This window comes from Gopherus evgoodei, chromosome 5 (assembly GCF_007399415.2).
Source record: "Gopherus evgoodei ecotype Sinaloan lineage chromosome 5, rGopEvg1_v1.p, whole genome shotgun sequence".
NCBI classification, from domain to species: domain Eukaryota; kingdom Metazoa; phylum Chordata; order Testudines; family Testudinidae; genus Gopherus; species Gopherus evgoodei.
In genome coordinates this window covers 101231177-101243268 of record NC_044326.1, presented here as the reverse complement: position 1 = coordinate 101243268, position 12092 = coordinate 101231177, and positions in this window count along the sequence as shown.

Sequence of the window (12092 nt, the reverse complement as noted above, 5' to 3'; positions counted from 1 at the left end):
CAGATTTTTTTTTCATTTTCATGCCAAATCAAAACACAGCCAAATTTTGCCTGGCATTCTGGGTCTTGCAGACCACAGATGACTAGTATACTTTAGAGCACCCCTAAAGCTGCTCCAAACTACACTGGAGTTGAGCCCAGTGTAGAACCAACCTGAAGGCAGGCTCTGTCCCTGAGGGTGGAACATGACAATTACATTGATGAGATTTTAATTCACACAAAGTTTACCATCTGGATCTGTGCAGCAAAAGATGTTATTGCAGGGTTTTTCAAACAGGGATCGCCGCTTGTGTATGGAAAACCCCTAGCAGGCTGGGTTGGTGTGTTTACCTGCCCCACCCACAGGTCCGGCTGATCGCGGCTCCCACTGGCGGCAGATTGCTGCTCCAGGCCAATGGGAGCTGCAGGAAGTGGCGAAGGCAGAGGGACATACTGGCCACTGATTCCAGCAGCTCCCATTGGCCTGGAACAGCAATCCGTGGCCAGTGGGAGCCGCTATCAGCCAAACCTGTGGACGGGGCAGGTAAACATACCGGCTCGGGTCGCCTGGAGCTTTCCCTACACAAGCGGCAACCCCTGTTTGAGAAACCTTGTGTTATTGCTTCAAAATGTTCTCCTTCCTTACATTTGTCCAGACCACTGGTGATGTGCTTCCATCATTCAACAATTTTCATTTAGAAAGCAGGTCAACAGCCTGTTTGGTCTGTAAGGGAGATTACAGCAGAATGGTGTTCTGACATGCTCCAAACTCCTGAGCATTGATATCGTTGAAAACTAATCATTTGGACTGATTCACAGGCTCTGTCAATGGAATGTAAACTTTTGAGTACAAATAATTGATTTTTGAAGTGTTGTTAACAGCTGCTTCAAGCCAGAGTACAAGCCTGGTATCCTCGCCTTTCCCCCCAAGCTGGAAACCACAACTATGAAAACAGGATGGATAATAAATAGTGCTTTCCAACTCTCAAGTAGACTAATGTGATTTAAAAGATTAGCATATCACTCAGCACATTTCTCTATTTCTTAGATAATGGAGAGTAGCTTTGTACTCATTTTGGTTGGTACAGTGCATTGTTAATGCCAGAATCTTTAATCGATAGGTGCAATCAGAATTTAAGATGCCTACAGATGAAATACATCTTAATCACAGTTCACATCACAAGTGTAGGAAGAAATGCTGGATACCACAAAAGTACCTTCAGGTGATAAGATAACACCTGGTGTTTGCTATAAAAGTGTGGACTGAATGTTTGGGTCCAAAATGTAGTAGCTGGCAGAGTCTCCTTTAAAGTGAATGAGCAGAGTACAAACATTCTAGGGTTAACAAACTGCCAAATTCAGATCTAGGGTTTGAAACCTCCACTCAGATTTCAGGAGTGTTTGATTTGAGTGTTTTGACTTGTTCTATTAGAAAGTGTAAGAAAAAGAGAATTATGTGGGTGCTGATGTGAAGAAAGGAGAATTAACGGCATGAGGGGTGAGTGTGTGTGTGAGAGAGAGAGAGAGAGAGAAAGTGTGTTGGAGCAGAATGTCAGAGAAACCTTACTGGGGGAGTGAACAGACTTGCAGGGGAGTTAGGTGTTGGTTGGTGTTTGGGAAGCTGAGGGATTTAGAATGGAATGGGAAAATAGGAGGAGGCTGTTTTAAGAAAGATTTCAAGGTCTTCCCTCGCTGCCTTCCCCACAATCAGTATGACCTCTGAGACCCCATAGTTCACTTTTCCACTGATCTCTTGGGATCAGGCTCTTTAGTACACAGTGCAGATGGAAGAAATGAGAGTCTTCCTGGCTAGGGAGACTAGGATTGGTGGTAACAGCAGCAGTGGTAGATTGGAACCCAGTGGGGAGGGGGAGGACTGAGAATAGACAAAATACAAATAAGTTGCCAGTTTCTTTCTGAGTTTATGTTGCATGTTGTTTTTATTGTCAGCAAGTCTCTTTCCCCTGACATTTCAAACAATTCTATGCCAAAAATTGCTATTCCACATGTCAGAGGCAACCAAGCCTCTTGCTTATTCCTCACTTTTCCTATTATTTTTACCTGCAGATAAAGAAGACTTCTCAAATGTTTCTGTTTCAGGGCTGTCATCAGCTAGCAGTTTTTCTTCCTACCAAGTGATCAGGCAAGGTAAAAATTACAGAGCTGCTTTGAAAGATTATATGTTTTGTCTTTTAGAGTACGGAGATGCATAACCTTTCTTTCAAGCATCCTTCTTTCACCATCCCACCCCTTCCTTTAGGCTCATTCCAACTTGTTCACAAATCAGAGATACCTGACGGCAGCAAATCAGGCCACATAAATCACCTGCTAACAAGTTATATACTGTAGCAGATAATGCAGGAGTGCACAGTAGGTGTGTGAATTGAAGGTCATAGGAGAGTTGCCTGCTGCTCGTAAATAAAGCATTTTTTCACATATGCTGCAACTACTCTAGTTTATGGTTAGTGATTTGTAGGAAGATATTTTTCAGAGTGACCATAAAGAATCATGTATACTATATTGCTTTTTGTTACCTATTTAGAAAGTTACTAAAAGTGGTAAAGTATGGCCACACTGGGGCGGGCCAAGGGTCATTTAGCCCTTTAGTCAACTCTAGGACCAGATCCTATGCTCCACTTAGGACTAAATCAAGAATTGCCTCATCCCTTGTGGATTCCAGAATTAGCTGCTCAAAGAAAAAGTCATTAATGAGGTCTAGAAATTTTATTTCTGCGTCCCGTCCTGAAGTGACATGTTCTCAGTCAATACCAGGAATAGTTGAAATTCCCCACTGCTATTTGATTTTCTGTTTTTATAGCCTCTCTAATCAGCTCAAGCATTTCACGGTCACCCTCATCATCCTGGTCAGGTGGTTGGCAGTTTATTCCTAGTACTATACCCTTATTATTCAAGCATGACATTTGCATTCATAGATTATGTAGCACTGTTTGTTTCATTTTTACTATTAGATTATGCTTTCTTTCACATATAGTGCCAATCCTTTTACTCTGTCATTCTTATACATTTTATACTTTGGTATTACCATGTCCTGCTGATTATCAAAATTCCATCAAGTTTCTGTGATGCCTATTATATCAATATCCTCATTTAATAACAGGCACTCAAAATTCTCCCTTCTTAATATTTAGACTTTTTGCATTTGTATACAAGCACTTAGTTGTCTGCCTTCATTTGACTGTTTCTCTTCTATTCCTACTTGTACATTAATCAACTTCTATCCTCTGCACTAAAGTATCCTTTTAAATAAATCCTACCCCAATGGATGTGTCTGTCTGACCTGTATGCGCCTCTGCAGCTGTCAGCATTTCCCCAACCCTTGGTTTAAGAATTCTTCTATAACCTTTTTGATTTTATATGCCAGCGATCTGGTTCTGTTTTGGTTTAGTTAGAACCCATCCTTCCTGTACAGACTCCTACTTTCCCAGAAGTTCCCCAGTTCTTAATAAGCTCAATCTCTCCTTTGAATACGGTTGTCTCATCCACACATTGAGACCCTGCATAGTAGTGTACTCAAGATACATAAAAGACAAAACAAAAACATCCAACACCTAAGTTGAATAGCACATTATCACCAAATTCTGACCTGGTGTAAAATGGGTGCAACGCCACTGAAATCAAATTGCATCTGCTTATATCTGGTCTGAACATGAGCCTCGGTGTTATATCTCTTTTTTGGAATTATAGCCACATTTTCAAAGTTGAAACCTAAAGTTAGATTCTTAAATGTATATTTAGGCTCCTGAGTAAAAGCTTGGCCTGATTTTCAGAAGCACCAAGGACTTACAAACTCACCCTTCTCCAGGGTACCTGTGAGAGACTTTGATTCTGCTATGGAGCACTGGACTCCTTGTTTGGTTCCCTTGGAGTACCCAGCCTCCTCCAGACCCTAGTCTAGGGTCCTCCATAGGAACCTACCCACTCCCTGTAGTACCACTAATTGATCCCTCTCAGCCCTTTTATAAAGCTAAGGGGCCCACTAAGCTGTCACCTGGCCCTCTTAGCTCCACCTCTTTCTGTTGGGAAGCATCAAATAATTATGGCACAGGTGTGGCTGGCTACATCTCCCTTAAAGAGGGACATCACCCTTATAGGTTTTTATTCTTGATTGTTTGCATGTTTCTATTTGACTCCTTAATCGGACATGCTACTGATTTTATCATTGTGTTTTTTGTCCCAGTTAGTTGCAATTTGAATCCTTCCCATTATGGGATACACAGATACTATTGTATTATAGATGTTTATAATCATCACATAAGGGTTGGGGGAAGGAGGGGATCTGTCCCTTTATAGTGCAAAGGCTCCAGCCCAGGGACCTACAAGGGTTACCAAAGGTCTGGTACTTAAGGCTGCCCTCCCTGGGCCACTTCCTACCACCTACTCTTTTATCCATGATTTGCATTATGTAGCAGAAAGGTAATAGAAAAAGGTACTAGCTGCACCTTCAGTCTGTCTGGGCCCACCAGGTAAGCTCCTCTTCACTAAGAGAGGCTTCTGCAGGATCCCATCTCAGGCAAGTCCTTTCCCTTGCTTTATCAGCCCCCTTCTGAGCTGTCTGGCTTCCCTTTGATGCACCACCTCCATCTGAAGCATGCTCTGCAGGTGTGACAGAGCAGGGTCATCTGGGCCCCGCACTGCTTTATAACCCCTTCATTTCTAGTGCAGATGTATACACCCCATCACAATGTCTGACTTATGTATTCCTCAGCTCCTCCAAGCTTTCCCCCCAGCTCTTAGTTTAAACACTTCTCCAAAATTTTATTTAAGATGTCAACAAACTGGTTGTATTTTATTTAAGGTGGAGTTTCCCTCACACACTTTTCCAAGAAGTGCCTCTGCATGTAACAAATTTAAATCATGCTTCTTTGTTTCATCTTCTTAATCATGCATTCAGACCCTGAAATTCCTTCTGCATAGCTAGACCTTCATGTAAGACTAGAAGAATTTCAGAGAAAATCTTCGGCTGAAGCCTTAGACCTTCTACCTAGTAGCTTAATTTACCTTCCAGAACCTGTCTCCTGCATGTCTCTACATCATTGATATCAGCTTGCTCCTACTAGCACACATCAGAAGTCAGTATGTCTTGTGACATCCACTACCCTTGTACCTAGCAGGCAAGTCACCAAGTGATTCTAATTCACCACATACCAACTGTCTGCATTCCTGCTGATCAAATCCCCACTCACCATAGCTTGTCTTTGTCTCATCATTGTATTTCCACCCACTGGAGTGACCTCTTTGGAGCATGAGGACTTGTCAGCCTCCACTAACTCAGTCAAAAAGATGTCCTATCTCAAGGGGGTGGGTGGGAAGGGGATGGGGTCTTCCTTGTACCTAGGTGTTCTTCTATCCTGAGACTGGCTTCTTAACTGGAGGATCAGTTCTGAGGCAGACCCACTACATGATGTGCCTACCTATGGTCAATATTCTCTCTCTCTGTTCCTCCAATTCAGCAACTTTGGCCTCAGCATGCTGTACCTGGACTCTGAGGGCCATAAACTACTTGCACTGGGTACATGCATATGCCACTGGTATGCAAGACAAGTTGTCATTTTCCTTTCTTCACTTTATGAAGTAAACTGGGTTGCACCCATACTGGCTAGGCAGAAGCTGGTTGTTTACCTCCTTAGTTAGATTGGGTTGTTGTAACCATGTGTAGAAAAAGATTTAACTTTTTTATGGTCTGTTAATTATTTGCAGAAAAAGGTTTTGATTATTACTGAGGTTTCTCAATCTACCAGACTGCAGCCATTAAATTAAGAGCCTACTTCCCCTCACTGCAAATTCCCCTGTGCTCTCTCTGTCTGTTGTTTCTTCTTGCTGAAGAAGGCCCCTGGGCTTTATTCTAATTAGCTGTATCTATAGAGTTAGAGAGCCAAGGCCTAAACTCTTCACACCTGCTTAATTACCCATGATTTTATTAGTCTCCTGAAATCTGACTTCAAAAAGCCTAACTCTAACTGTCCTTCAGTCTCCTACTTTTGCTCTGTGTAGTGAGCTGCTAGGATCAGCCATAACATATAAAATACTTTTCCTTTGTTTTTATCTGTGGTGTCGTGTGTTTGTTTTGTTTTTTTCCTACCCACAACAGTGCACAACTTCCTACTAAAATTTTAATTAAGAAATGGGCAGAGCAAAGTAAGTATAGGAAAATGAATGTGCTGTCTATGAGCCTCAAAAGACAGCCACAGAATTTCCACAGATCTTACTAAAGCAGTTAAAGTGCCTTCCCCTTGTGTTGGTCTGCATGATTTTCCATCATATCTTGGAGGAATTTTGACAGATTTATGTGTGACACTAGGTTACCCTGTAAAGTGGAAAGCCTGTAATCAGACACTGTGCAATCAGTTGCCTCCCATTGGCAACCAGTCTGCCTTAAATCTGCCATCACAATTAATCAAGCTATTCCCCCCCAGGGAAATCCAGTGCCTCCACAAATCACTAACCTGTCATTTGTGGGATTCACATTAACTCATACTACCAGCTCCATTTAAAAAATACAAAGCAAAACTAAATGAAAAAAAAACTTCCCCTGAAATACCAGGGAAAGGTCTAGACCTCATGCCAGTACATATCCTCCCCAAATGCTTGCATGGCCTTGGTGCTTGTGGATTTTTTTTTTTACTTTAATTCAAGTCCCTGGCAAACTTACCATTGACCTGAATGGGAGCAGGACCGGGCCTCTTGCTTGCAAATATGCAGATTTAGCAGTAGGTTTTTTCAACTGCTTTGCAAAGTATAATAATTCAAATGAAGCAGTTAATATAGCGGCATCCATAGATTCATCTACTTGAACATGCCACAACACAATTTCTATTAAGTTTAATTCTGATGAATAAAGAAAATGTATTGCAGAAATTGAAATATTTGGAAATATTACAGGAAAAGAACTAGAATATAATAACCAGAAATATTTGATGGGAAAGATATTTTTGGGTAGAAAGGGTTCGGACTAGATAAGGATTCTCTCATATAAAAGCATTTTCATATTTATAAACAATTATTATTTTACTATTTATTATATAACTAAATACAAGTAGTGCATTATATAATGCAAATGTACTGTATTGATAAGAGGGCACTCAAAACTTGCACAAGCCACATGACTCTTAAAACTTCAAAGAAAGCTGCATAATTAAAATTTTGAAACTTTTTGAATATTTCTTGGAACTAGCTTTAAATATAATCATTATATTTAGGGTCAGATGTTTATTTCTGTGGTAAAAATGTGCAAAAGGAGACAAGAACTGTAGAAATCTGCTACATGAATGGGATGCACAAGTTGGTCACAGCACCAGTGGCACCTCTAGATCTAATTTAAGTATCTCAGACATTCAGAACTAAAGAGCCCTTTTGAAAACACCCCTTGTTTCTGTGCTGTAATTGCTGGATCTATAACATGCAGGCACCCTGGTCCTGCTGCTCGGTAGCTTCTTCCCGAAGTGTGCACCACACAGATTGCAGTCTAGAAGATGGAAGTATAAATTGTTAAATTAAGAGAGAAAATGGTCACACACAATTGGGATGAAGACACCAATTATTCTACTTTAGTTTTATTTTCTCCTTTTATTCCAGGGCAGCAGCAGGGATGAATCAAACAGTGTTAGGCATTGCCCTTACTTCTCCAACATTATTTGACACCGCACATACACCTTTTTGGGACTTTGTGGAATCTTCCAGCAATTAAGAAATACCATAAAATAGGTACTGCTTTGCATTTGGGCTTTTCAAGCATGATTTGTAATATATCACTACACTGTCATAAAGAGACTGTGATCAATTTTTCCCCAGGTTGACTGAGGGTTGGAGAAAAAGTAATCAGCTTGGTTTGCAGGAAGGGACAGTTAGGTTGGCTATTAGGAAAAACCTAAGAATAGATAGGCCTTGAAACAGGTTCCCTAGGGAGAGTATGGAATCCCCATCACTGGAGGGTTTTTAAGAACAGGTTAGATAAACAACTGTCAGGGTTAGTCTAAGTATACATAATATGCCTCAGCACAGGGGTATGGACAAGATGACCTCTTGTGATACCTTCCAGCCCTACATTTCTATGATTATCTTTACTTCATGATATGCAAATCACTAAAGCATACAGCTCAATGTCTTTCTAACATGTTTTTCCATAACTGATACCATATACCATTGCAAGGTCTACTCTCTTCTACTGTTCAACTTTGTAAAATATTTTGGAATTTAGTTTGTACATAAGATGCTAGCAAAAATAAATCATTATATAATTTTACTTACATGGAGTCACCAATCAAACACCACAATGGGTTAAAATAGTGGTATATTTGTGAAAGACCATGTGTTGACAAACAAGTTCTGTATCTAAAACTCAGTTTACACTCTTTACATATTTGGTCACATATCTTGTTGCACTTTAAAGAATAAATAACAGTAGGGTAAAGCTACTGATTTTATGGTAACCTCTAATCCTTCTTATTGCTGGGATCTAAGAACTCTTCTCATTTATATCTGCAACAGGAGACAATGCAGGTAATTATCAAACTCTTATTCTGTTCCACTGGTAAAATTCAATGACTGAGATCATCAACAGCTCTGTATCAGTGGATTTGATTCAAGACTATTTTTCCTAGCTCTTTACTCTCTAAGCATGAGAACCAGTGCAAATGACTGTTAATTAACAATGATTTTAAGTTTTTAGTAGAAAACTGACCTCTACTCAAAAAAGATGTCAGTTCAAACAAATGTAGATGAAATCAAGAGACCACGAATATTTGGGTAGAAGCAGATGGTCAAATTTAAGATTGGTAAGAATTCAAGAGCAGCAGAAAATTTAAGATGTAAACAAATTTATTTATGAAGTGTTTATTCACTTGTTAGCATACAAAACACTAAACCAACCTATAGGAAGAGTATTTTAGACATTAAAGCCGATGTACTAGGAAGAGTGGTTGGAATTCCCCCTCATCCCTCACAGAAAATTTGACTTTTCATCAAAAACCCCAAAACGTTTCCATTTTCAGCCAACATGTCAAAATTTCAGTTTCTGAATTTTCAACAAATAAATATTTTTTGAGGAAATCAGCCATTTTAGGAGACAAATTTCATTTAGTTGAAAACCAAATTTTACATGGGGAAAAAGTTAACATAATTTTTTTTTTACCAGCCCTAATATTGCATACATGGCAAAAACAACTCCTGGTGTATTTCTGCATCCCTTAGGAAATACTAATATTAAGTGGCATTTAGAGTAAGATTCCTAAAGTTTGTTGCAACACACAGGTTGGAGCGAAACACAATTTAGGATGATCTGAAGCCAGTTCTCAGTCTTCAGATAACTGGGGTGGGTGTGTTGTGTGGGTGTTAGCCCCATTGGCCTAGTACTTAGAGACTTTTACATAATAATCCACCACTGGAAACTTGATTAGAAACTCTCTGGAAAAAAACAGATATATGATATCACACAATTTTTGTATCTTACTCCCTCACTTGGCTGTCCTCATGCTTGCTCTCCTGAGAAGCCTGCATTTCCCACACTACTTCTGTGTGCCCCACAGACTTTGCTTACACAGGTTGCTCTGCCAGATTGCATATATCTTTCACCCACTCTTTTCCCACCAGAGTTAAGCATCTTCAATACAATTTGGTCATTAGAAATCTCTATTTGCCAGGCAGACTTCAATTTAAAGGAATCCCAGCCTTCATCCCTAGCATGTTTTGGTTTTATTTGTAATAAAAGCAAAGTTAACTAAAGCAATAAGTGGTACAAACTCATGATTTTAACTCGGGCTTCAAAAGATGACCAGGACCTACATTAACTCACCTAACTACTTATAAAGGTAATGCTGCCCAATGTGTTTAATGCTGGTGATCACTTCCCCTGCTTCTTCACATCTCAAAGACTGATCATTTTCCATTCCTTATTAATAGAGCTTTGCTGACTAGTGGTTTCCTACTGACAATAGAATTATATAATTCCAAGTATTACTCTCTCCCCTAATTTTCATTGTGACCATGTCTCTCAAGCCACTAGGAGTAGTGAGTATTTGATTACTTTTCTGAATTCTCTCTCCTTTTTCCATTTTTCATGTCTTGATCCATTTGCTTTCTTGCACACTTTTTTATTTGGTACATTATCTGAACTATGGCCTCATTCTTCTAAGAAGCTAGTTCTGGAAGTATTTAATTGTCTGGGGCAAGATGAAACTTTTGCACAGCTCTGTTTATATTCTATATAAGTGCTATATTCACATTTTGCAGTAATGAATGCATCAAAAAATAAAGATCATGTAGTGTTTTCACGATGGCTGTATTTCTGCTTTTTGTTACAGGGTGGATATTGGAAATATTCAAGTAGGAGTACTTCTATGCCATCTAGTGGAGTCAATCTAGAGACAAAGAAAAATATTCATTGCTTTATTACTGTAAACAAAACTGAAATGAACTGCAGCTTGGTATATCATGAAGTGTTTTCTGACAATGTATTTAGCGCTTTTGCCTTGGCATATCACAGTCAGAAGGACGCAACCTTAGAAACATTGGTATTTGTTAGAGCGGAGCCTGAGTGTCAAACATCAAATCTAGAAGTGGATTAGAATCCAGATATCCCCACAGTTTAGGTCTGGATGTATTTGGCAGGGTGGTTCAGTTCATAATGCACAGAGCTGAGTCGTAAAGTTCAATTTCCAAGCCAAGAGCCCACAAACGATGGATGGCAGGTGAAGAAGCAATGTTAAATTACCATTTAGCCTATTCTGAATCAAAATTCTAGCAGCTGTCTGCATCCCTACACAAGTCACATAGGCTCAGGTTTTTCCCCCTTCTCAATCCAAAACAGAAATGAAAAGCGCCTGAAGCTCCTCAGAGCGCACAAGGACTTGAGCTCCTGACTCCCCCATTATGCTGCAGAGGGGCCTTGTGTCCCTTTCTAGCATGGCCTTTCCTCCTTCTGAGCTTCTACTACTCTTGCTGCCTTCAGAGAGCAGGGTGTTGCTGCTGCAGATGTACAGTATGTGCTCTTCCGCCACTGCCACAGAACTGATAGCAATAGCTACTCAGACATGCTCCTCTTGACTCCATATTGTGAGGCTTCTCCTACTGCATTGTCAGGGATGAGACTTGGGTGGCGGTGGCTGCAACTTCAGCTCCTGTGGTTCTGGCGATGCTCTCTCTGCTTACAGCTGACTGAGTTAGGGTTTCGAAGCCATCCTCAGGCAGCCATACATTTGAAGTTGTGCACCAATGGCCCTGATTGGCCGGAGTGCCAACAGGGGTGGGGAAAGAAGGCGCAGCTCAATGAGGTCCCATTACAGCAAATACCAGCCTCGTCCTACATGGGCTACCCCAGACTGGAGAGAGGAACTCCTTGCACTCTCTCCCTTCATCCCCATGTACCCATTGAAGGACCTTCAGGAAGTTTTCTGATAGCAGTTGGCCAAGCTGCCTTCCCATTCATCAGCAGAGCCTAGTAATTTTTCTGCTGGGTCTCCTTATGTTTTCTGGAGCTTGCAACACACATGGCACTGTATGATAGGGAACCCTCCTAGTCTCAAGATCCTTCCCAAAAGAACAATTACCACAGCCCTGGTAAAGCTCCCTCTTCTGTACACTCACTGGGCTGCTTGTTTGGATCCCACCATGCTCGACTAGTGTGCTCTGAAGCTTCCCTTGGTCTGAGTACACTGCAGCACTGTCTCTTTGCTTGGCCTGTCTGCTACCCGTTCATAGAAGTGGGACCTTGTAGTTCAGCTGCCCTAGACCTCTGGACCAGTGTTGACCAGACCCGCCCTGCCCCACCCTCATCCTTAAGTACAAGATCTCCCAGAGCTTCAACCTTGTGGGCACTCTGGTTTACCTCTCCTAGGATGCATGGTAGTGGAGACACATATCACAGACTTCGCAAAGATTCCCAAAACAATCACTCCTTAGACAACACAAGAGATATACAGATCCAGACTAAAATTGACACATCCTTCCTTGCTTCAGTTTCCCCATCACTCTGGAGCATTCTGTGGGATTTAAGTCAGAGTCCTTAGAGTGTGTAGGATCCTCCCCCTTCTCATGCACAGCTTTTTCTTCTACTTCTGGCCTTTTCTCTCTCTCCCCAAAATGGCTGTGAAGATAGGCAAC